General features: G+C 37.4%; 2 protein-coding genes across 2 annotated transcripts in view; both read right to left on the bottom strand.

Annotated features, from left to right (window-relative positions):
• The window catches only part of LOC129763564 (calexcitin-1), a 175,237-nt gene extending 151,713 nt beyond the window's left edge, over positions 1–23,524 (bottom strand). Inside the window, exon 1 of the mRNA XM_055762760.1 lies at positions 22,800–23,524. The gene's annotated coding sequence lies outside the window, so the exon portion shown is untranslated. The remainder of the gene's footprint in view (positions 1–22,799) is intronic.
• Positions 1–25,685, bottom strand: part of LOC129763562 (uncharacterized) — a 212,654-nt gene that overhangs the window by 100,798 nt on the left and 86,171 nt on the right. The window lies entirely within an intron of this gene.

Raw genomic sequence — 25,685 nt, forward strand, 5'->3', positions numbered from 1 at the left:
ACTACTTGTATTATTCTGCGAAAGCTATTGACTCATGAAAAGGTTCACTAGACATCATGAATGTGTTAAAATAACGTTTGACTTAATAAGAAACCAAAATACACCTTTGAGAGCTGGAGAAGTATGTTGCATTTTTTGGAGAGATCTTCTGACTGGTTGTTATAATTTTTAAGAATAAACCTGTATCTTGAGTATTCTCAATGATTTCCGAGAAATTTTCAATCAAGATAGCGTATCGAGTCGTAGGTGTCTTGGAGGAGAAAGGACATGTTGATATTGGACATTTGTAGAAACAGAATTGGACACGTTAATATTTGTTGAGTCGAATCGTTTGCCATCGTATTGAGAACTAATGAAGTTGGATTTTCACACCTTGAGAGCATAATCCTTGAGAAAGCCTCATAATAATTATCGTGCGCTCAGCATCTCATCTACTTCACACATCAAATACACCTTCGTTAGAGCCGGAAACGACGAAGCGAACAATAAACAGCTTCATTACAACATTTATAAATAGCTCAAATACTTGCTTTCGTATGATTTTAGTTGTTTTCAACCTCATCCTGGCCAGCGTTTTGCTCATAGTTATGAAATTCAACAGCATACAAATCGAGAGAACTGACCGTACAAAGCACAAACATTCGCTCGCCGAACATCTTTCGCTACATAAGCATATCCTCCCTATGTGGTCGGCGTGGGCGAACAAACGCCCTCACCAGACATACACATATAATCACCATCATAACCATGATCATAAGCGGCACCAACAGCTCATTTGACTAGAGTTGCCTCCATGGCTGGGAGCTTCGCTCGATCCTCATGATTTCTATAAGCTGTGAAAATTACGTTCCATTCATCGACGAGAAGCTTACATGCAGACAAACACACATTCACTAGCCATCTGTGTCAATCATCGGATAAACTGACGGTTTAGAATAATTAATTTTCATGGTTTACTTTCCGGTGGCTCGTTGTGATACGGCATCAATCTCGGCTAGCTGTATTTAATTCATTTTGGTTTGCAAGCAGACCATTAACTGGGGGCAAAACAGCAGTAGGTATATCCCGGATATTACAATCAGATTGGGGTTTAATGCACAATGCATCTATGGCATTGAAAATGCATCAGAACACGAAGAAACGGTTCAGATGCTGTTCAGCGTAGGTTCACACAACGCACCCATCTGAGCCGGAAGTGAGATACCCTTCTCCTTTCCCTACTAGCCTTGATCATATTACGAACGAACCGAACTGTATTCAACTCAACTTTTTTTTCTGCCTTCGATGGAAACCGGACGCCGTTGTATAGTATTATACGGGACTCGGACGGAGCGAGTATCGGAATTTCCAGCAAACGACCAATGGTTGTCCCTCTATGCTGTGCATCCTGATTAGATTTCAATTCACTCGTTCGCCCGCCCACCCGACGCCGTGCTCTCTGTTGGGGCCTAGCAGCTGCACCAGGCACCCACACTCACACTCCCCGAGTACCGCAAAGTTCGTTATGTTATGATTCAATCAAACTGAAATTAGACTTCCTCTATTCATGTTCATGTTTTTTATTTTCTGCGGGGGAAGGAAAAAGTTCGATTCCCGTCATACAAATGTTTTTTGCTTGCTGGTGGAGATTAGTTTTACTTGGAATGAAACTCGGCGGGATTTTCCGAGGAAGATTAGTGTATTGGCGGTTGCTGGAATTTGTCTACATCTGGGCAATGAAATAGGTGTGTATGGCATGTTGGAACCAGCAGATCATCTGGTCGCATAGGAATTGACCGGAGTTGCAGGGAAACTACATCGCTTCTCACAGAACTTCCAGGACCCATACACAATAAAGTTTTTATCTATAACATATGTAAGTCCCATTCTAGAATACAGTAACTGGAAATCGATAGCTCAGGAATTTACACTGTGATTTTGGAAAAATATCGGTTGGATTTCTTCAACTGTAGAATAAAAGCACTTGTCATATTTTAATACAACTGAATTTATTTCGCGATGCTACACGTTCGGAAATTTGATTTGGAATGAAGGTTTTCTTGTTCGTTTGTTATGCTGTCCGCCGGTATGTGTTCGGGATGTGCTGCTTGTGTTGGTGTCATACACCACACACTGCGTTTCGATAGGAAGGGAATGGCTTGAAGGATTGGAAATTCGGAAAGGATTGGAATCGTGGAAATTAAACTGCTTCATGGAATACTTGCTCTTCGTTCGCATTGTCGGTCGTGAACAGTAACATTGTTTGGAACCCGTATATGGTTATAACTGAAGAACGCATTGAGCCAGCCCAGAAACAATTTCTCTTAAACTGAACTGGACTTCATTTTCACTTCCTTCATATGAAGACGCTGCATGCTCATAAACATCCAAGCACTAAAAGAATGCCGTAAATTTGCAATAATTTCTTTTGTTAATGACCTTATTTCACCACGACGTAACGTATTTTTTTAAAATTCTCAAAAAAATTATTTTGTAAGATGGGTACTTTTAAAGGGGAAAAGCTTTTCTAACAACAACTTTTTCATGTTTTCTTTGAAAAAATTACAACTAATCCTAATTTTGTTTAAAGTCAAGATAGCAATATAGTGTATTCGACAAAATTTCAGATCTCATTAAAATATGAGCTGTCGTCGAAGACGTCGACTTTCTATCTTTTATAGTTTCTGGAATATAGGGCAGTTCCGTATGGAGACCCCTAAAAAACGTTTTACTCGTTTTGTGTGTAAATTCTCGCGTTTAACATGTTATTGACATGTTTCTGAATAGAAAAAATTAGCAGAGCATTTAAATCGCGATAATTTATACATACAAATGTTACGAATTAAACATTAATAGTAATTTTTCAAAGAAAAACATGAAAAAGTTGTCGTTCTTCCCTGTAAAAGTGTTTATCTTCCGATGTACATTGAATTGCATTTTTGAATTGATTGATTGAATGGGCTATTCATTAAAAAAAATATTTTCATTAAAAAATATCAAGCAAATTTTTGAAAAAAAAGTTTATTAAAAAATATTTTGAAAACAAAAATTAATTTTTCTCAAAAAAAAGTTTTTTTAAATTCTGAAAAAATAGATATACATAGCTCATACAATTTCCAACAAGTCATCCATACATCGAAAGATAAACACCTTTACAGGGAAAAAGTATCTCGAACGATAACTTTTTCATGTTTTGTTTGTAAAATTACTATTAATGTTTGATTCGTAACATTTGTATGTATAAATTATCGCGATTTCCATGATCTGTTAACTTTTTTCTGTTCAGAAGCATGTCAAGAACATATCGAACGCGAGAATTTACACACACAAAACGAGTAACGAGTAAAACATTTTTTTGGTCTCCATTCAAAAAAGCCCTATATTCCAGAAACTATAAAAGACAGAAAGTTGACGTCTTCGACGAAAGTTCATATTTTAATAAGATCTCACACTTTGTTCAGTACACTCTATCGCTATCTTGACTTTAAACAAATTTGAGATTAGTTGTAATTTTTCCAAAGAAAACATGGAAAAGTTATTGTTAGAAAAGCTTTTCCCCTGTAAAAGTGCTCATCTTCCGATGTATGGACGACTTGTTGTAAACTTTAAGGGCTATTCATATAATTTAGTTGAGAATTTTGAAAACATAGTTTTTTGAAAAAAAAGAATTTTTAAAATATTTTTTTTTCAGCGATTTTTGTTTTTGAGTCATAATTTTTGTAAAAAATAAAAAAAAATAGTCTAATTCCTTTTTGAATATTTCAAGTATGCAAAGTTGCTTAAAAGACTCATGTGTTTACACCCACAACATTTTACTGCTATCTGCGATTCGTCATTGGGTAAATGTTCTTGGTTTGTCAGATTTAGAGTGTTTTCACGCAACTAATAGACGCAAATCGATTTTTCTTCATGAAAATCACATATAATCAATACGAGTTTGGGTTTGTTGAAAGGCCCCAAGTCTATAGTTGCTAATTCTACCATAAGGGGTTGAAATCATTCGAATTTTAATGTTTTTTAACGATTTCCTCAAAGAGAAATTATGATCATGGTTTGTCCAACTCTGATCATGGTTTGTCCAAAAAAATGGTCATGGTTTGTCCGGTTCTAGAAATCACCATTTTTGAATAAAAAAATTTAGTTTTCAAGTAGATTTTTCATTGTTTATCATTGTTTGAGTTTATTCTCATCATATTGATCTATTCATAATTTAGGCTATCTTCAGATTATTGCCTTTTCTTGGGCATTTTTAAAGTGTTCACCTCAACACACTCAACACAGAGAAACTTTATTTCTGCTATGCGCGAATGACACAATAAACAAACTGCAGCGCGCCAAGCGGTTGCCATAGAAATAATGTGGACAAAAAAACATTAGTGAATCGGACAATCGGAATCAGAACTGAGGTCATCCAAATGCGTTAATTGAATGGTTTAGCTATGTAAATCTGATACAAATGGTGTGCAAGCATGATGTTTACAATTCAGAAAATGTCTGAATACGTGCCAAATAATCATCTGGTGATTGATTAAAAGTTAGCTCATATGAGGGGCGCAATGGTACCAATAGAAGGTGTATTTTATAATCCTTTAGAACATGTGAATCCGTAAAAATATCTATAAACTACTGTAAATCATGAAAAAGACGATTTCATTTATAAGTATTGAAACATTCGAATACCTGATTTGACAAAAGTGTGCTGAATTTGATCGTTCAAAAAAAGTGGACAAACCATGATCATATTTTCGAATGGACAAACCCAAATCATTTACCTTATACGATTTTTTTAATCCTTACCATCATCATCATCAGCTTCCATAGGATTCGTGAGTTCATAGGTAAGAGCCGACCTTTAAATAATCAAACACATCAGTACCACTGAGCTAGCAGAAACTTACAGAAGCTCTCAAGTAATGGAAAACTCTATCATACATAACAATATACATTGGCAAAACGCCATGAATGGAACACCCATCCAATGATAACCCAAACTCCATTTAAGCATCCGTCAATTTTGTCGTTATTCCTCGAACTCTTAATAATCGGCGGAAGTTTCTCCGCACGGAAAATGGCGTTGATTGGCACCGATAGCTGCATTCAATTTCGAGAATAACTTACCAGGGCCGGAGATCGTGAGTCACTCATCGCTTTCATCTATCGCGGCAGGTTTCCGCTCGGCCCGGTGAAGACTACTAGCTCCGAACATGATTACCGTTTGACAAGTAAAGGAAGGATTCGAAACCAAGGCAACACACTTAGTGTTGTGTGTTCGGATATCCTAGACGCACCCGTTCAAAGCGTCTTAATTGGCCATAAATTTACAACGTGCATACGAGCACATGTCGGGACGAAAATGCATTAGTGCGCTTTCACAATTTTCAATGATGAATAGGAAGGTGAAAGGGATGGCATTGGCACTGTAACAAACTGGTAATTATAACCGTGAATATTAGGATTTTTTTATCCTATGGCTTTTATGGCTTTCCGTGTCGGCAGTGGAAGTAACCATAATAGTTTTGCATATTCATGGCAGCTAATGCGGAAACTGCCTAATTGAAAATAGCTTATTTTGGGAACAACGTAGTTTGGCTTGTCCGATGCGGTAGCAAATTATGCTGACTTTGCTAATTAGTTAATGTACTAACAATACTGTGGTTTTCGTTTTTCTGTTTCCTTCGATTCTAATTTAGTATGAAAAATACTAAATTGATTCAGGCATAACAACGAATACCAAAGCAAAAATGTGAGATAATTCGTCCCATGAAAAACATCCTCCGCTCGTCGGCAGGACATCAGGAAACTTCCAAACTCAAGCAGCAAATAACATTTATCGTTCGCTCAGTATTTACACTTTGGCAAAAGTTGAATTGGATCCGTGTTCCTGTGCCACTTGTTCGCGGAAAACGAAGTCAACCTCTTTTAACATAGGGTAAAGCATAAGGCAAAGTGCTCTACCAACGAAAGTATAACTCAAACAGGATCGTATTTGCTTTCGGATGACTGATAAATCAAATCAAAACTTGAATCTTTTTTTTTTAGTCGTGAGCAGTGGGAGACGATGGAAAGTGTTCGCTCGAGATTGAAACGGTGCCAAATATATATTCAGGTTTACTACTTCGTCTCCTTGTGCGACTCATTTCCACACGGAAAATGGTGCCCCTGATTGCATCCGGTGATGGAAGTTTGTGGAATCGGAAAAGGCACATAGCTTTCCACGTAATTCTAATAGGTACGATAAGTCACACGACACTAATGCTAATGTTGATTCTATTGGCCAGGATTTATGGCCCGGCTGCAGTGGAAGCAGCTGTTTGCATTATCTCAGTCCGCATTCAAATAGCTCGCCGTGTGCTGCAGGAAATGGAGATCGGTAAATTGCGTGTTGCTGTCAACACGTAATGTATTAGGTTTGACTAGGTTAGGTTTGTGAAATTGTTTTTGAATAACGCTAGTTCATGAAAGTTTAAAAGGAACACCAGCTCAGCTTATTTCTGCTGAGATACCTCAGATACTCGTTTATAGTCTTTAACACTAAACCTACCTGAGCGGTCAAATGACCACTTTTGGAACTTGAATCATTTAAAAAAAAAATCAAGTAATTTTATGTGAAGTTACTGTACTGCTTTTTCTATATTATAAAGCTACTTTATTTCTCTATCTCTATTTCTCTTTTTCTTTAGTTTTTCCTGACAATCGTATGCCTGATACTTTTACCTACCATGAGCGGTCAGTTATTATAAAGCTCTTTGCATTGAAACTCAAGTTTCCTACTCATTTTAAGTTTTTTAAAGTCATTTTTGAGTATTAAATAAACAAAAATAGTAAGCATGAACAAGTTCAATTGAAGGCATGATCACGTTGAACGCACCTAATCACGTTTGGGCTCTGACAATCAATTTCACAATTCACAATTGCTCACATGGGATTCGGAGAGCCGATAATTGCATTCATTTCCGTCCACTGGATGCCTTCGTTCATGCTAACAATACCGGATGACGTAGAAAAAGGGAATTAGGGTTGATATCTGCTCCTGGAAATATTGAAAAAAAAACACGAAACAAAACGCCAACAAACACGTTTTACCTCGCCCATGAGTGACAGCAATCAAATTGTAGCCGACCAGTCCCATACAGCACTTCGTTGACCAGAGGAGTCGTGTCGGCAGCTCGAGCGATTGGAATTGAAGGACAAGCAAGTTATCGCCGGGAAATGAGACGCGTCCTTTATCGGGGAAGGTGGAACAGATTTGCATAGCGGTAGACAATGGTATTGCTTCTGTGTGATTGTTTCAGCTGTCAGTTTTTTGGCAGGACTCAGTCCAGGCGACATTATTTTGCCGTCCCTCTTTCCGCGGGACTTCTGTGCCAAAACGACCAACCATCAGTCAGTCAAATAAATTAGCATTTTTTGTCAGCCCTTTTTACCCGCCTATGCTTATGTCTTTTTACCCGCCTATGCTAGAGGGGCTTGGCCAGTCTGTATTCGGTCTGGAAGAAGTGGGCCAAACAGTTTACAGGCCTATTTAGGCATTTCAACGGTCCTTATGAACCGTAATTAGTGCCCGAATAATAACTGTTTTCAAGTGGTGGTAAACAATATCTTTTTTTTTCATTACAAAGGACTTCATTCCATAATCGCTTTTGGTTGCTTATATTTGATGCACAAGTTTTTGTGAAGAACATTTCTCATTTCCCGACAAATACAAGACGAAAAACAATTGACAGAAGTACTTACCATCCAGAGCCACCCACTCGAGGTCAATATTTGTAGAACATTGGAGCTACAATAAAGAATGAACAACTCCAAGCCCTAACACTGTGGAACAACTCCCCTTGAAGATGGAGCACATTTCCTGGCAATGCCAGGGCACCATTTGCGCTTCACCTTCCAAGCGGCTTGAAGCGAACAGAGCCCCGGGTAGGCGAAAGACGACGAGTGTCTAGTTCCGGTTGATGCTGTTTTCCAGCGGAAGTTATAAATTTAAGACTGAAGAGGATAGACTTTTGTGACCAGATTGCAGAAGACGGCAAACGCAATGGTTGGTTAGTGGAACGAAGCGAAAGTCCATTAAATGCAGCTGCGATGTGTGGACGCGTGTGTGTGTGGTACCGGAGGCTGGCCTTCAAACCGAATCACGTGAACAGATATAAGTTATGTTGATTTTCAACAGCGTTCAATCCAATTTTATCCCCGTTTTATATTCTCCGGTGACTAACCGGAAAGAGGTGCAAATTGTTTCCGCAGTATTTCTCGCGAGCGAGTAAATTATCTTCACAATAGACTGTAAATTCAACTTTGCCGGAACTGTTACTGCAGAGAGCTTTATAAACTTTCTTCCTTATTACTGGTACTCGTTTCCTTCCCTAATCTGATTCAATGTATTCAGTGGAAAAAACATCCGGCAATTCTTCGTGTCCCCCCCGACCATCCCTAGTTAAACCGATGAAAGCACAGAATTGTTCTCAAGTCGAAGGATAATAAAGCTGTAAAAATATCACCGCTCATCTGGCTTCTCCGAAAATTTACTTCCCGCGGGAGCCATTCGGAGCCACCGGTGAACGGTGGGGGCCCCCCTTCCCCCTCTCTGGGCTATTGAATTCAGTAGGGCGAAACAGATGGGGATTATTTTCTTCCTTTTTTATTTTCACAAACCTCATTACAGCCTGACGAAATTGTACACTTCCCGGAAATGAATGATAATACTTCTGAGAGTGACGGGGGAAGGAGAGTGTTCAATGTTAAAGCGTTTGTTTGACATCTTTAAACGATGCCAGATTTGTTGGTTTTGATTTGATATCTTATGGTGATGTGTTTAAAATTGATACATATTTAAGCATCAATTCATGCCAATTTGTATTTTGGAGGAACACATATTTCTTCGTAGGGCGTGGTACACAAATTACGTAACGCTAGAAATGCGGGTAGTTACATTTCACTACTTGCTAAAGGTACTGGAAAGTCTTTACGTGACGAACAAACCACTCGGTTTAACATCATACTAATTCCGCTTAATCGATTTGGGAGTTCACGAGTCCAATAAAACCTTCTTCGACGGGATATCCATCGATCGCTAGGTTATTTCACACATCAAAATGTTTCATTTTCACTTCCGGGTTCCTTGTTTTGAGTTCTTCATCCATATGAAATCCCTCATGATCATGATTAAGTATTGTACCTACTAAGTCCCGGGGAAAAGGAGTCATCAGACGGTTAACTCGGTTGAAAAAACTACATCATGGAGCATTTGTAGCAACGAATATTGTTTAATCTTCGATTTTTGCCTATTGCAAAAATGGATCAAAGAATCTGTGTCTAATTTTGAGTGAAAAATAAAATTAAGTGTGCGAACACATTCCGAATGTTGATTGTGACATCTGGTGAACCTACTTGGAGCGAAACAACGTTTATCGGAGTTCGAAAAAATGTTCTCGGAGGGTCGAAAAGATGTAAACGACGCAAAGCGTGCCGGAAGCCCGCGCACGTCAATAACTGAAATCGAATATAAGTAATTCGAGGATATACAAAAATCGTGACACTTATAGAACAGATCTTGTAGATAGAGTGGCCCACTCTATCCCATTCCATTAAGCATTTCCATAACCATAGCCGATATTGCTTCAGCACTACGAAGGTTTTTCTCTAGAGATAGGCAATAGGTAAAAATCGAAGATGAAACAAAACACGTGTAAGGAAAGAAGTAGTCAAAAATGAACTGGACATTTAAAATAGCCGTAATAGTCTTTACAGATAGAGGTAAACATTCTTCGACAATGTTGTAGTCCCAGCTAATTGAGACATCTTTGTAGAACAAAGATTTTCTCTATCTCTCGAAATAATCGATATAGCGCCTTTTTTCTATGTTACGTTAGGGTCACCATGAAAAAAACTGTTTTTTTTTTGCTCTAACTGTTATATTTCAAATTCTACATGCAAACTGTCTTTGAAAGACTTTTAGACCTTACTACTACAAATATTTTTCGAACTTGTCAATATCTCAACTTCATTCATAGGGGTTTTTGGGCCAGGGAAGGTTTTCATGATAGTTTGAGACCCCTCCCCCCTTTCTAAAGAGGTGCTGCCATACAAATGAAACACTAATTTATGCCTCACTCGAGAATTAATCAAGCAAACGAAACCAAATATGGCATGTGAAGGGTTTAGGGTGCAACAAATGTTTAACGGTGGTTAGATACTCCTCCCTTTTCTCTTAAGGGGGGCTGTAATACAAATGAAACACAAATTTCTGCATTACTCGAGAATTAATCAAGCAAATGAAACCAAATCAGGCATATGTAAGTTTTAGGGTGCAATAAATGTTTCTATTTTGGTTACACACTTCACCCCCTCTCTAAGGGGGTTGTGGCAACCATACAAATGAAAGAAAAATTTCTGCATTACTCGAAAAATAATCAAGACAATACCAAATTTGGCATGCGAAGGTTTTTGGGGACACAAAACATTTCTATGACGAATAGACACTCCTCCCGTCTCTCTGGTGGGAGGGTGGCTGCCATACAAATGAAGCATACATTTCCGCATAATTCAAGAACTAATCAAGCGAACGGAACTAAATTTGGCATATGTAGGTTTTATGGGGAAGAAACATTTCTAAGATGGTTCGACACTCCTACCCCCTCTCTTAGGGTAGGCTGTCATACAAATGAAAAACAAATTTCTGCATAACTCGAAAACTAATCAATCAAATGGAGCCAAATTTGGCATGTGAAGATTTTAGGAGGCACGAAACGTTTCTATGGTGAATGGACACTCCTCCCCCTCTCTAAGGGGAGAAGAGGGGAGGGGTCTGTCTTTATTCTATCATTTTTCTGTATCAAACATTTATTCAATGTAACGAAGAAACATGTTATTTGCAAGTGGTTGAAAAATCTTGAACAAGAATTGTGTCTGAAAATAATCTGATATTATGATGATGAGTTTTGGTAGAAGTACTAGGAATTTTTTAGTAAAAGGTAAATTCAACGGGGTCGATTAGAAAATCAATCAATGTACAGCTCTGCGATTGGACTCATGAACTTGCGCTTAGTAAGAAAACGTGAATGTTTGAAGGTATTGATAACAAAAACAAATTTTGGGCGGGACGAAGTTTGCCGGGTCAGCTAGTCTCTATCTATAAAGATAGAAAAATTAGGTTTTTCATTTCAACGACAATTTTGGTCACCCTATTTTTGATAACATAAAATTAAGCGCCCTATGTAACAACTTTGTCGAAGACAGTTTTTGTCTAAACAATAAATATCTCCCACAAAGTTGTTTTTAGTGTTTTTTATCTGAGTTGCATTAGGGTAACTATGAAAAAACGGTTTTTTTAATTCTAACTTTCATATTCAAAATTCTACATCAAACTTGTCTTCGTACGACTTTTAGAGCTTATCAATACCAACATTTTGCGATGCAGAACTTGTCAATATCTTAATCCTGCTCAAAGTAATTGAGTAATTGAGTTTTCATCCAAAAACTCATTATTTCAATTTTAATTTATTCAAACACAAAAAAAACATAGTTTTGAAAATCACATATTATATAGAGTGAAATTCGTTCTTTCAAATTCAGTCAACAACTAACGTGACCCTAACGTAACTTAGAAAAAAAAGCGCTATATCGCTTATTTCAAGAGATAGAGAAAAACTTTGTTCTACAAAGATTTCTCAAATAATTGGAGCTACAACATTGTCGAACTATGTTCACCTCTATCTATGAAGATAAAAAAGTAATATTTCTTATTTCATCGACAATTTTGGTCACCCTATTTTTGACAACATAAAAACAAGCGCTCTATCATATGTAACAACTTTGTCTAAGACAATTTTAGTCTAGAGAATAACTGTCGAGCTCTAAATGCTAATTTCCACATAAATGCATCTCCTGGACCATTGTGCATTGGTTAACAAAAAATAATTCCATATAAAAACCTCGTGCCACGATGTTCGTGGCCGAACTCCTCAGGAATAGCACGACCGATTTCAATTAAATTATATACAAAAAGTGTGTTAGGCATGAGAATAGGTCGTAAACTCTATTACATACCGATAGGATACCGATTATCGTATATTTAATATCGATTAGGGTGACACTATTTTAAAAAAACATTTTTCTGAATAAATTGATTTTTTTGTATTTTTAAAAAATTTGGTTCCAGTTTTTTTTCTGTTTTTTTATTTCGCGATTTTAGTATTTTTGTAAACACAATATCCAAATAAGAAAATTCAACGACGCTCAATTTATCGACGAGGTACTGGAAACCTTATCGAATAGGCATAATGAATTTTTGAGATCCTTCAGATCACACATGCTCGGATAGCAAAATTTTAATCAAAAAATGTCCAAAATGTCATCAATCCAGATAATTGCCACGAAAATTCCAGATCCAATTCCAGACTCACCCGTATTCTGAAATACGATCGAATCAGAATAACTCGAGCGGATCGCATTTTTCATTCTTTAATCCGTTCGACACAAGTCCAATCAAGTTGCTACAATGTGATAATACATGGCAATTTGACATAGACGACATTGAGTGTTCTATTTCTGTGAAAATATAAACGAATTTTCGGGTGGAATAAACACTCTTTTAAAACGAAAAAATATTGCTGGAAATTAACTATAGAGGAATCGCGGGTAATACGGACAGTGGGGGTAATATGGACAGGTGGTTGATATGTATAGTTACATTTTGAATTTCAGATTTCTGTTATTGAGAACCTTCTACATGTTATTCTATAATATTTAAATCACCGTGGCAATGAATACGAAAATCATACATGATTCCGCGTTTGGATGTAATTTTAGCTGCTTCGACATTAGGCATTTTATGTGTTTTAACATCAAAACTCAATTCGCCGATGGTTATATTTCGGATTGCGAGTTAACAGAGAAGCGATATTAGGTATGTACGGAAAAGTATTTTTCATTTTTGAGTGGAAAATTTAAATTATTGAAATAATTGGTGGGGTAAAGCGGACAGATGCCAGTGGGAGTGAGTTGAACTGTGAAAAGTTTGTTTAATCTATTCTTAAGGAATGCCATGCGTCTATAAATGGAAATTAAAACGCCAAATGTGGAATGTTTAGAAGCTGATTGGAATAAAAAGCAAAATAGTTGAGGGTCTGTCCGTTGATACTGCTGAAAGGACGATATCACTTCTAGGTGGATTTATTCGATTTTTTTTATCATTTAACGGATATTCGTGATGAGTTCAGACCTTGGTTGAATAAAATTATTCCCCTCAGGATCGATAAACCTCTACGCTTCATATATTACAAACCCGTCCGCATTACCCCCACTCTCTGTCCATATTACCCGCATCGAAAAAAATTATTAATTTCAGTTAAAAACAAATCAAAAATACTTTTTTGTAAAATGTTTGGCCAATTAGGTAGAAAAACAGTATATTGAATTGCAAGACACTGTATCAAAGTTTTGGGAAACATGAGTTTCCAAAGATATAAAGATATGAAACATGTCCGTTTTACCCCCACACCACCCTATGAGAGGGGGAGGAGTAGTTAGATACTCCTCCCCCTCTCATAGGGTGGTGCTGCCATATAAATTAAACACAAATTTCTGCATTACTCGAGAATTAATTAAACAAATGAAACCAAATTAGGCATATGGAAGTTTTAAAGTTCAATAAATGTTTCTATGGTGTTAGACACACCCCTCTCTAAGGGGGGCTGCCATACAAATGAAACACAAATTTCGCATTATTCGAGAACTAATCAAGTGAATGAACCGAAATTTGGCATGTGGAGGTTTTAGGGAGCAATAAATGATTCTATGATGGTTGGATACTCCTCCTCCCTCTCTTAAGTGGGGGCTCCCTTACAAAAGAAACTCAAATTACTGCATAACCCGAGAACTAATCAAGCAAACGAAACCAAATTGGCATGTGGAGGTTTTAGGATGCAATAAATGTTTCTAAAGTGATTCACCACTCCTCCCCCCTCTCTTAGGGTGGGCTGTCATACAACGAAAAACCAATTTCTGCATAACTCGAAAACTAATCAAGAAAATGGAGCCAAATTTGGCATGTGAAGATTTTAGGGGACACGAAATGTTTCTGTGGTGAATATACACTCCTCCCCCCTCTCTAAGGGGAGAAGAGGGGAGGGGTCTGTCTTCATTCTATCATATTTTCTGTATCAAACATTTATTCAATGTAACGGAGAAACATGTTATTTGCAAGTGTTTGAAATATCTTGAACGAGAATTGTGTCTGAAAATAATCTGATATTATAATGATGAGTTTTGGTAGAAGTACTAGGATTTTTTTAGTGAAGGGTAAATTCAACGTGGTCGATTAGAAAATCAATCAATGAACAGTTTTGCGATTGGACTCATGAACTTGCGCTTAATAAGAAAACGTGAATGTTTGAAGGTATTGATTACAAAAAAACATATTTTGGGCGGGACGAAGTTTGACGGGTCAGCTAGTTCAATATAAAAACGAGGATACGGACAACCATTGACAAAAATCAGTAACGCAGACGTTGACGGACCGGAAATCGTTGGGTAGTACCATATTGACCTCAGCTGAGCAAAACATTCAATGTTCATATTAATGTTGAGATCCGTCGTTCGGCGAAAAGCAGTAAATACAAATAAAATTTCGTGAACAAGGGAAGTAATATGGCTGTGTTTCGAATTCAGAATATCGATGTGATTACTTGTCGATTGAATGACAATGACGAAATAATGCGCCAACAAATTGGCCGGTATATCAGCACCAATGAAGTTATCTGTCATATTTTTGGTTTTACAATTCATGAACGGGACCCAACAGTCATGAATTTGGCTGTCCATTCAGAAAACCTGTTTTTCACTAACGAGACCGTAATTGAACAAAATTAATATTGATTTTCTTTATTTCATCTTCTACTTTAAGACTTTAAAATACATTACTTTCTTTTACTTCACATTTTACTTATTAACATTATTTGTTTTTTACTTATTTACATAATTACATCACATACTTATTTACATCAAACACATCAGTTACGTAAATGAAATACATTGAAATAAGATGGTTTGAATGATTTGATTTTTTTATTGTTGTCGGCGCTCAATTCCTCTGTATGTCATAGCTCTTATCGCCACATATTCGTTTGATCTTCATCAACGAACGGATCAAATTTTTTGCCGGGTCAGCTAATAATTCCATACAAATTAGAAAAAGTCCCATCTAATCTAACGTTATCAACGTTATGACATGAATAGCTGTGAAGTTACCTATGTATATTGAATTCCAGCTAACATTAAAAATTATAATAGTTGAACAGAGTGTAGTACATGAAGTAGTTTTTGTTGTATCCGTCATGAGACCGTCTCCACGCCTCTTGTTAAATGTGTATTCTTGCATCTTTCAGAAGAAAATCCGGCAAAATTTGTTGGCGAAAAAATGAAACTAAAAAAATGAGTATTCATCTAGTTCTAGATAGAAAATATAAATGCTGTAAAGTCTTCTCAGTCCGTTTGACGATAACTTAGACCGTTTTTTAATTCTTATTCAACGAGCTACAACGCTTATATGTTGACGAGAGACCGTATTTTCGAACACCCAGGGTTCATTTTCATACATATCTTTAGAGTGTTCAAACTTAAAGAAGCAGATCTCACACAGAAATCTCACCAACATAAGCCACGGCAGCTGTGCGAGATCTATAAATGCTCCCACTTACCATATCCGAAGTCCAAGTTGAGATGCTAATTACTCCCCAAATCAGTTTTAGCCAACGGCGCACAAAGTTTGCTAATTTGAAATTTCGACCAGCAGCCCTCTTTAATGCCTATCCTGCCTCCAGCGAAAAATTACTAATATTCATTCCATTCGTCATTCACATCAACTGCTAGGTAGCGTAAGCCGATTGCACCGCCGAGAAAAGGATAATTATGCCTCCGATTTGGGTCACTTAGGCCCTCCAATACGATTATATACGCACCACAAAAGTCACTGACTACAGCTGTTCTGGGATTGACAATTTCCTTACCCATACTTTTGGGGGAAATTATTATTATTTTCCCTCCCGCGCTTCTCGCCCCCCGCACTGAATCTCGAAACGTATCCAAGGGAGGACTATTAATTAGCGTTGCTCTCTACTCCCCCGTCGTTCGGAGTTCCGTTCATATTGTTGACTTGTGGCAGTAGGGGACAAAAAATTCGCCCGTCTCGAAATGAGGACTGATTCTGTCACCAGCCTTGAATCTGTTGGCAGCAGCCGCTGGCACTTGCCCGGGAAGGGATGGAACGAAATTAATCAAATTACGTTGATTCTGCTGGGCACAAGAAACAAGTGATAATTGTTTCTTTCGCCAAAATTGGAATTGAAATTTAGGAAATATAATAATATAATAAATGTGGTTGAAAAACTTGCAGCACAGAAATGTCAATAATCGGATTATGTCTTCCTTCTATATTTATGACGAAAGATGGGAATACTTCGTCCAATGCGTCCAACAGAAACACAAAAAACCACAGCAGCACCAATGCAGACAGTGTTCCATTTTCGCACCAACAAGCCAAAAACAGGCAGCAGCAAATTGCCATGTGTCATCAAAGTGGCTTCACATCTTTTTCAAACAACGTTGGAGCCTCGCCACTACAGGAAGCCGACGTCGAAAAATGGTTCTCTCAAAAGTACATACTGTCCGTTCCAATAAAAAAAAATTTCCCTAAAAAAGCTCCACCGGTGATAAAAGGGAAGCGAAAATCTTTCCCGTGATAAGTTATTCCACTTCATAACGAGTACTTACGAGGCCGTCGCGCTGAGTTTGCCTCCGGGGGGCAATAAAAAGGGTTCAAACGCCACCGAGAACCACTTGAAAAGGTTGCGGTTTTTCGCCTCCGGGTGGTCCTACCTTCCGGCTACTATGACGCGTGGGGACTGATTCGTTTCGCTACATGATGATGAAGTGGGTTGATCAGAGGAAAGCTTTGAGTGAACACTTGTTCACGGATCTAAGCGATGACATTGATTCTTATCGTTGTTCGCGACGAAAAACTATGAGCACGCATCCAATTTCTGGTTCACTTCATTGACCCTCATATCACGTTCATTGATGCTCAAGCAGATGATAACCACTTAGTGGTGAAGTCTGCAGCCGTTACACGGAAATAAATGCGCCACCACAGGGGGCATAATTGTTTCAATAAATTTTCTTCTGACCCTGAAAAGAAGGAAACAAACTTCTCTGTTTCCTTCCGTTAAGACCCATCTCCACAGTCGTAATTTCTCTTAAAATTCCCTAACATACGTAAGATTTATGCCTCCGATGCAGGGGAGGAAAGTTCGGTTGCGCCTCCGCCGGGTGTAAGGTTTTTCCTCTTCCCTTACGATAGGGCAAGGAATCTCAGAACAGAATAGACCGGGAAAATGAAAAGAGTCGCGTAGCAGCGCACTGTGTGTTATAAAGCAAAACTTTTCTTGTTTTCTGACGCCGCCCCACTTTCTGCCCTCTATCTGTGCTTACTTTGCACTTTTATTTGGAGCGACGAAAGGTTGGGTAGTCTTGTGATGTAGCCTCCATTCACTGCTCTGCTGCCTCCGCTGCCTGACAGGAATCGCTTCACGAGAAAAAGTTTGCTCTGTTCGGGTCACAATGGTTGTATATTCTATCATTAGGAGCAGGAGGAAGGAAAGTTAACTGTTATTGACTGGGCCATCGATGGCGGAAATCGGTTTGAGTGTCGGGAGATGAATTTCCGGTGCGGCAGGATGATTATACAGTTTCATTTCATATACCGTGATCCAGGGGAAAATTGATCACGATTTCCAGAAAGTATGAATATTTCCGAAATGTGTTGTTTAACTTATACCCTATTATTTTTCAAGTCAGTACCAAAACAGACCAAAAAACTTTATGAAATATTCTGTTGAAAAAATTACCTTAAACGTAAGTTTGGAATATTTCTAATTGGTTGAAATTTTTTTTTTCTAGCTTCCTTTATACTTTATATTTTCTTTCTATATATATTTCCATTAAATCCTTCGGATATCCTTTATATTTATTCCTTAAACTGACCCTGTAGTTTCTGATTTTCTATTCATTTCAAATATCATATTCGTTATTCTGAAAATTGAATAAATTAGAAAAAAAAAGAAAAATACCTCTTACCTCAAAACATTCCGCCATTCTTATAAAATGTATCTTTTTCATACGTGCGAGCTGCTGGTGTAATAATGTGTTAGACTTACACAGTATTGCAAGATTTTTATGCTGGTATGTTTCAAAAAGTACAATGCGAACTTTTGCCCCTCACTACTCTTCTGAAAAAATTAACGTTGGACAACTTTTAGGAATATCTCATCGGATTGAATCAATGTACAATGTACAAATGCAGCATCGTTAACAACAGCGGCTTCGTGTAGGACTACTAAATGAGCTTTTTCGATCTAGGAAGCCTAGATGCCTTTGCATTCAGTTCAACTGAGAATTCATCAAACGAATCTTTGATGTTTGTTGTGATAAAGCTCGAAAATCGAGACAAAATTAAGCTAGTTAAACTGTAAAACAAAGCAACTCTGTCCAGCAATCCGCGTGTACTATGAACACAACTCATCACAGGCTGTACGTATCTCTGTAATATTGCTATTGTGTATTTTTATTCGTTATTGGTATTTATTTGAAGAAAAATATATAATTGAATGAAGAAACTCCAGAAAATATGTGTTCTTCACCTTCACTCAGCTTTTAAAGTCACCCTCCTCAAAACAAAATTATTGATTATCGGTCTGGGAGACCACTTGCGCGAGTATATTAGGGTTAAAGACATAATGGTCCCTAAAATGAATGACGTTTTACTGGGGGAAGTAATGGGTACAATCTGGAACGTAACGTTATTTGATTGTATGGAATGTTCTTTCGGATTTACATTAGAATCTCATTTCTTTTCTTGTATAACTGTATTTAAAATAGGAAGTGAAATATGTATGTTCGGAAGTTTACTGTATCCAGTTAATATTGACAATCCGGATAACAGAAAAATTCTTGCTATCAATTTCATATCACATCTGTGTGCATATTCGCATGCACCAGACTTTTCTCATTTAATGTTTTCTTCTTTACATTAGACATGTGGTTCTGATTTTTTTTGTCGTTAAAAGTTACCTGATAGCGGTTTTCTAATTTCCTTTAATGTTGCTATTATTTCAAAACAAACTACTATGGCACAAGCATTTACAAAATTTGACATCTTTCATTGCATATAGTTAATATAAAAAGCCCACATTAATCTAAAATATGTATTGCACCTGATAAATTTTAAGAATAAGTAGTGGACAGGCAACTGATCGAATAAAAATCGCCGCATTGTTCCTTTTTTTTTATTAATCCGTTTATTTTTACAGGCTCAGGCTTTGTTCCTTGTTCATAAACAAAATGTTTTTACGGTATGCACCACAATATACATACATTTGCTGCATTGGGCCCACTTTGAAGCCACTTTTAATCCGGAAACAGTGCACATAATCCGCCGTGTTTTTCATTTTCGATATGGTTATATCTTGTTCTGCCTGAGACTTCAAAAATTTCTTCCAACAGAACATCCTTCATCACCGTCTCCGTTGACTGTTTCTGGGGAATTAACGGTTTATTACCAGAATGTTCGAGGAATGCGCACAAAAATTTCGTTTTCTCGACCATTTCATCCTTCCATTATGATGTAATTGTGCTGATGGAAACTTGGCTCGACAATAAAATTTTTTCATCACAAGTTTTTGGAGATTCGTACACAGTTCAGATAACTGATCGCAGCAAAGTCAACAGTCGCAGATCACATGACGGTGATTCCCGCCTTGGTGATAATGATTTTGCCATTTTGCTTGGTGACTACAATCAGTCGGGACTTGTCTGGAACACTCCAAGAAACGATTGTCCTTCCGTTGATGCCATCTTTCCTTCCTTTCTTCTCACGATGCCATCTCGAAGAAGCAGCCGAACCGCTCTCCGTTCATGACTCCAACCATCCTGCTTTGGAGTTGACAGTTAGTCTCTCACAATCCATCGTACTTGTACATTCCGGATGAGCCTGGACTCGACTTTCGTCGAACCAATACTGAAGGCTTACTAGAAGCCCTTCGCCAAACTGATTGTCATTTCCTAGAATCCGCTGACGATATGAACGTTGCAGTTGATTGCTTTACAAGTTTGCTTAAAAGTCATTTAATTGATTTCATCCCACTGCGCAGACCGTCTCCCAAGCCACCCTGGGGAAATGCACACCCCAGGGTTGCTTGGGAGGCATCTAAAATGTCTAAGATCGAAGGCGCTTCGAGTCTATTGCCGATCCCGGTGCTTATATACCAAGCAACATTTCGCACGAGCTAGTGACAGTTACCGAATATATAACCGCTGTTTATACAAACGCTACTGCATACGGACTCAAGAAGATTTACGCAGACATCCTGCACATTTTTGGAAATTCGTAAAATCAATACGGAAGGATAACAATGGGTTGCCCTCGGAAATGTTTCTGGGCAACGAGGTTGTTAATTCAACTGCAGAAGAATGTAGATTGTTTGCAACTCACTTCAAAAGCGCATTCAACGACACGATTTCGTAAGGAATCTTTAACGCTTGTAGAGATACACCAAGAGATGTGTGCCATCTGGGAAACCTTGAGATCACATCGAATCGAGTGAAATTCGCCATAAACAAATTGAAATGTTCAATATCCAGTCCTGATGGAATACCTACATGCTCAAAAATGTTGTGATGAGTTGGTTTCTCCATTCACGTCCACCTTTAATCTGTCATTAAACTAGGTTTTGAAAAGGACCAAAAAATGTTTCTTAATTTTTTACACAAAAAATTCTGGTCAAAGGATGAATTGCAGGAAATTTTTATAATTTTCACAAAAAAAAACTACCAAATTAAAAAAAAAATCTTTGAAAAATTACTATTAATGTTTAATTCGTAATATTTCTGTGTATAAATTATCGCGATTTACATGTTCTGAAAACTTTTTTCTATTTAGAAACATGTGAAGAACATGTCAAACGCGAGAATTTATCCACATAAATGTAACGAGTAAAATATTATTTTTTTCAGGAGTCATACAAAACTTCATACAAAAATACTATAAAAGATAGAAAGTTGACGTCTTCGACAAAAGTATATATTTTAATGAGATATAAAACTTTGTTGAATACACTATATCGCTATCTTGACTTTAAACAGAATTAGGATTAGGAAAAAAATCATGAAAAAGTTGTTGTTAGAAAAACTTTTTCCCTGTAAAAGATCTCATCCTCCGATGTATGAATGACTTGCTGGAAATTATAAGGGCTATTCATATAATTTTTTTTTAAATTAAAAAATTTTTTTTTAAGAAAAATGAGTTTTGATTTATTATTTTTCTTTTCAGCGAAATTGAAAAAATATGTTTTTTTTTGTATTTTTTTTGAAAAGTTAAACACTTTTCTACATTTTATCCTTAGACCAGAATAGGTTTCATATTAATTAGGAGTTATTAATTTTTGTAAAAAAAAATTAAAAAAAAATTTGGCCCTTTTCAAAAAGTACTCCAATTTTTTTGAAGATTTCAAATATACAAAGTTGCTTTAATGACTGGGTAGAATTTGGTATTTTCAGTGACACAATATTATTCATAAAAGTTAACTTATCAATAGATTGCAGCCAATATCATATAGGAATAATATAAATAGAAAAAATGGGCCAACAATTATTCCAATGTTTGTTATTTTGTTGTTGGAGAGTTGTTCAACAAGCGCGTGATAAACTTGAAAAATGCAAAGATTATCTTTAGTATGATTATTTTTTTCTGTTACATTGTTATATTGAAATTAAAAATCAACTATCGAGAAATTCGCATGAAAACACCACTGTCTAGACTCCGGGACTCAAACCAGGTATAGCAGCCAGGGGTGACAGCTAAAGAGTTCGTTTATTTTGGCCGTATCATCTTCAATTTGATGACCAGAAATCGCCCGAACGACCCGAACACCACACTGATTGTGCGTCAATTTTGGATCGTAATCACGTATACTTCCTTAAACATCCGCCGTATTTACCTTATGACTTTTCTCAATGTCCGAAATTTAGGGGCTATTGAAGGAACATTTTTTAACGACAGTAGACTCGAACAACTTTGACCGAAACGTTTAAATTTAAAACATCTGTTAAATCGATGAAAAAGTGTGGTTTAAAAACTCTTTTCCTCTGCTAGTCTTCAAACATAAATGACGCACTGTGTATATCATGAATTGAATTGAAATAAATTCGTTTTTTTCTGATCAGGTTAAACATTGGTATATACGAACATTAACGCAGGGTCTGATGAACAGACATTGATTCTCATGTTGAATATTTTAAATTCAGAAGCGCCGTTCCACTTTGAATAGAATGTATATATTTGTGAAACTAAACATTCAATTTACCCGTCTACAATCGAGACACATGATTCGAAAGGATCTAATGGAATCGTTCCCAGCGGGCAAATAACCACCTGTTTCGCACTCATATCGACAGCTCTAACGACGCGTGAAACAACTGATGTCTCTTCGAAGACATATCAATCTAAAGTGAAATGATCCGACAGCTGTATTGCACAGTCTTCAAAATTGGGTGTACAAATTTGAAATGCGAACCTGACTTTTCAACAAATATTTGGTCAAGGTCACCTACGAAATTTTTCTTCTGTGAGAATGTTGAAACATTTCTGATAATTTTGATCTCCCAAAACATAATTCTTCAGACAGTTGATATCAGTTGTACTAATAGGAATTTCCATCTCTCATTCAATAACAGTCCGAAACATACAATAAGCAGCCACAAAATCCACTTACCAAATTAACCAAAGCGAACCGCTTCCAACAATCCTTTGGTTTCAGCGTCCGATGAATATCCCCACAACAGCCGAACGTTGTGTTTTCTTGCGTCTGAATGTCTATTTCAGTGCCCCGATTGGTCCAACAATAAACCAACTCACGTTTCACTGATAATCTTCTAATTTGATCACCAACAAGCAAGCACAATCAGTTGATTTATTTACAATACCAACGGTTGGCAACGGTTCGCCGTATCCCAGAAAAAAGCCAACCAACACAAATTAGATAATTATCTTCTCGGTTCTCGGCCTCGGCAAATATATCAGCTGATTTCTGAATTTGCACACTTTTTCAAACTGATCAACAAACTTCTGGGGGAACCTTGGGCGGAACAATCCTTTCGCTTCGACGAGTCACAATTGAATGGCTTTCGCACGGTGCGACGATGGACTGGTATCAACCCTTTTTCCCCGCGGACCGGCAGATTTGCACTCCCTCTTCCTCCCACCGCGCGGCGCACTGATGATGATGATGGCAATGCGTTGGGTTGTCTCTCGAACCCACACCGGAAAACTGGGAACCACTGCCGAACAAACTGCCTCGACACCGCTAATCAAACAATATAAGCGCTTTCAAGGACTTTCTTTTGTGGCCGGGATTGTGTGCACTATTAGGCCTTTGTAGCCTTTGATAAGATTATTGTGTGCAGAATTCGCTGCGGTGCACCAATCAGAACGCCAGACACGAGCCGAATGCAGCTTCTTTCCTGCTTGAGGAATGCTTTTATAGGAGTCCAATTGATGATGGCAATATTATCGCCGTTGCCACTACTGCTGCCGATGATGATGATGATGATGATGATTATGATGATTATGGTGGTGAGGACGACGCGACGGAAGATGATAATGGCAATGATGATGGTGAATGTGCCATGTGGTCCCACAGGCGCAATCCAAGCCAACATGTGTTCATCATGCATCCCCCGCTTGGATGGGTGGATGAGTGGGCGAATCGACATCCCAACGGTTTGTGCTCGCGTGTGAATGAAGGGGTGCGTTCACAGAGATGCGCGCCGTTTTTTCGGCACTCATTCTCCCATTGTTGGAGAGTGACCCGGGAGACTTTGTTGCAAACTCTCTTTTTCGCCGAAAGAATGAAGTCGTTTCGGCGAGAGCGGAATGCGATGAAGTTGCGCCCATAAAGGTGTTCTAATTTCTTTCGGTTATGGGATTCAGCTGATCGCGAATTGCCCGAGCCTTAGGATACACAGGTGAATTATTTGAATTTGTTTATCTGACCGAAAAAGATATTACATGCTTTTTGGTTCAGATGAATTTCAGACCAATATCAACGAATTTCATGCCAGCTTGACTTGTTATTGGCAGCATCATCAACTTTTCAAACAACTTTTTGAAAAAGACTTAAGCTTTTGACGTAGGTCTACGTCTTTCATTTATTTATAGGGGAGGGGGGGTCACTCTATGGAAAATATAACGAAAAATTAAGAGATTCCAATTGCATATTACGCAGAATCGTTCTTACGATACATTTTATAATATACTAGCTGATCCAGCAAACTTCGTCCCGCCCAACATTTGTTTTTTGTTATCAACACCTTCAAACATTCACGTTTTCTTACTACGTTCATGAGTCCAATCGCAGAACTGTTCATTGATTGATCTTCTAATCGACCCCGTTGAATTTACCTTTTACATTCTAACAAATTTCTAACAAACTAGCAAATAACTTGCAAATAACCTGTTTCTCCGTTACATGGAATAAATGTTTTATACAGAAAATATGATAGAATAAAGACAGCCCCAAATCGGACAATTCCTTCCTCGAGTTCTGCTCTTATCAACACATTCGGCGATACTCTTTAATTGGTATAGAAAGAAGAAGATATAGGAGTTTCATCACATTAAAACCCATTTCCAGTTTCGAACAAAAATCAATTTCGCTAGCGCAAACATCAAATGGACTAACAGCACTTGTCACAATGTAATTGTAGAACATATGGGAATCAAATTTTCTGAATTTTCCCCTTTTCCTTCAGAGTTTTCCGAACATTTTTTTTCTGGAATATTTTTGGTTGAAATGTCTGTAATATTTTTATGGGACCCCCTCTCCATTCCAGAGGAGGGAGGGGTGTCATACCATCATAGAAACATTTCTCATACCCAAAAACCCTCACATACCAAATTGAGCTTGATTAGTTCTCGAGTTATGCAGAAGTTTGTGTTTGTGTGCCCCCTGTAATTTGTGTTTCATTCGTATGGCAGCTCCCCCTTAGAGAGGGGGTGGAGTGTTTAACCACCATATAAACATTTAGTGTAACCTAAACCCTCCATAGGCCTAATTTGGTTCCATTAGCTTGATTAGTTCTCGAGTTATGCAGAAATTTGTGTTTCATTTTTATGCCAGCCTCACGATTATATACAGTTTGAAAAAAAAAAAAAATTATTTTTATTGTTCAAATATGACTGATTTCAAGAAAAAATGTAACCTTTCAACGTTAATGTTAAATTTGGGAGGCTATTATAAGCACAGTGCACAATGGTCCAGGAGATGCATTTAAGTGGAAATTAGCATTTAGAGCTCGACAGTTATTCTCTAGACAAAAACTGTCTGAGACAAAATTGTTACATATGATAGAGGGCTCATTTTTATGTTATCAAAAATAGGGTGACCAAACATGTCGATGAAATACAAAATATAAATTTTTTATCCTTATAGATAGAGGTAAACATAGTTCGACAATGTTGTAGTTCCAGTTATTTGAGCCAACTTTGTATAACAAAGTTTTTTTTTCTATCTCTTGAAATAATCAATATGGCGCCTTTTTTCTAAGTTACGTTAAGGTCACCATGAAAAAAAACTGTTTTCTTGCTCTAACTTTTATAA

Source organism: Toxorhynchites rutilus, chromosome 1, assembly GCF_029784135.1.
Source record: "Toxorhynchites rutilus septentrionalis strain SRP chromosome 1, ASM2978413v1, whole genome shotgun sequence".
NCBI lineage: Eukaryota > Metazoa > Arthropoda > Insecta > Diptera > Culicidae > Toxorhynchites > Toxorhynchites rutilus.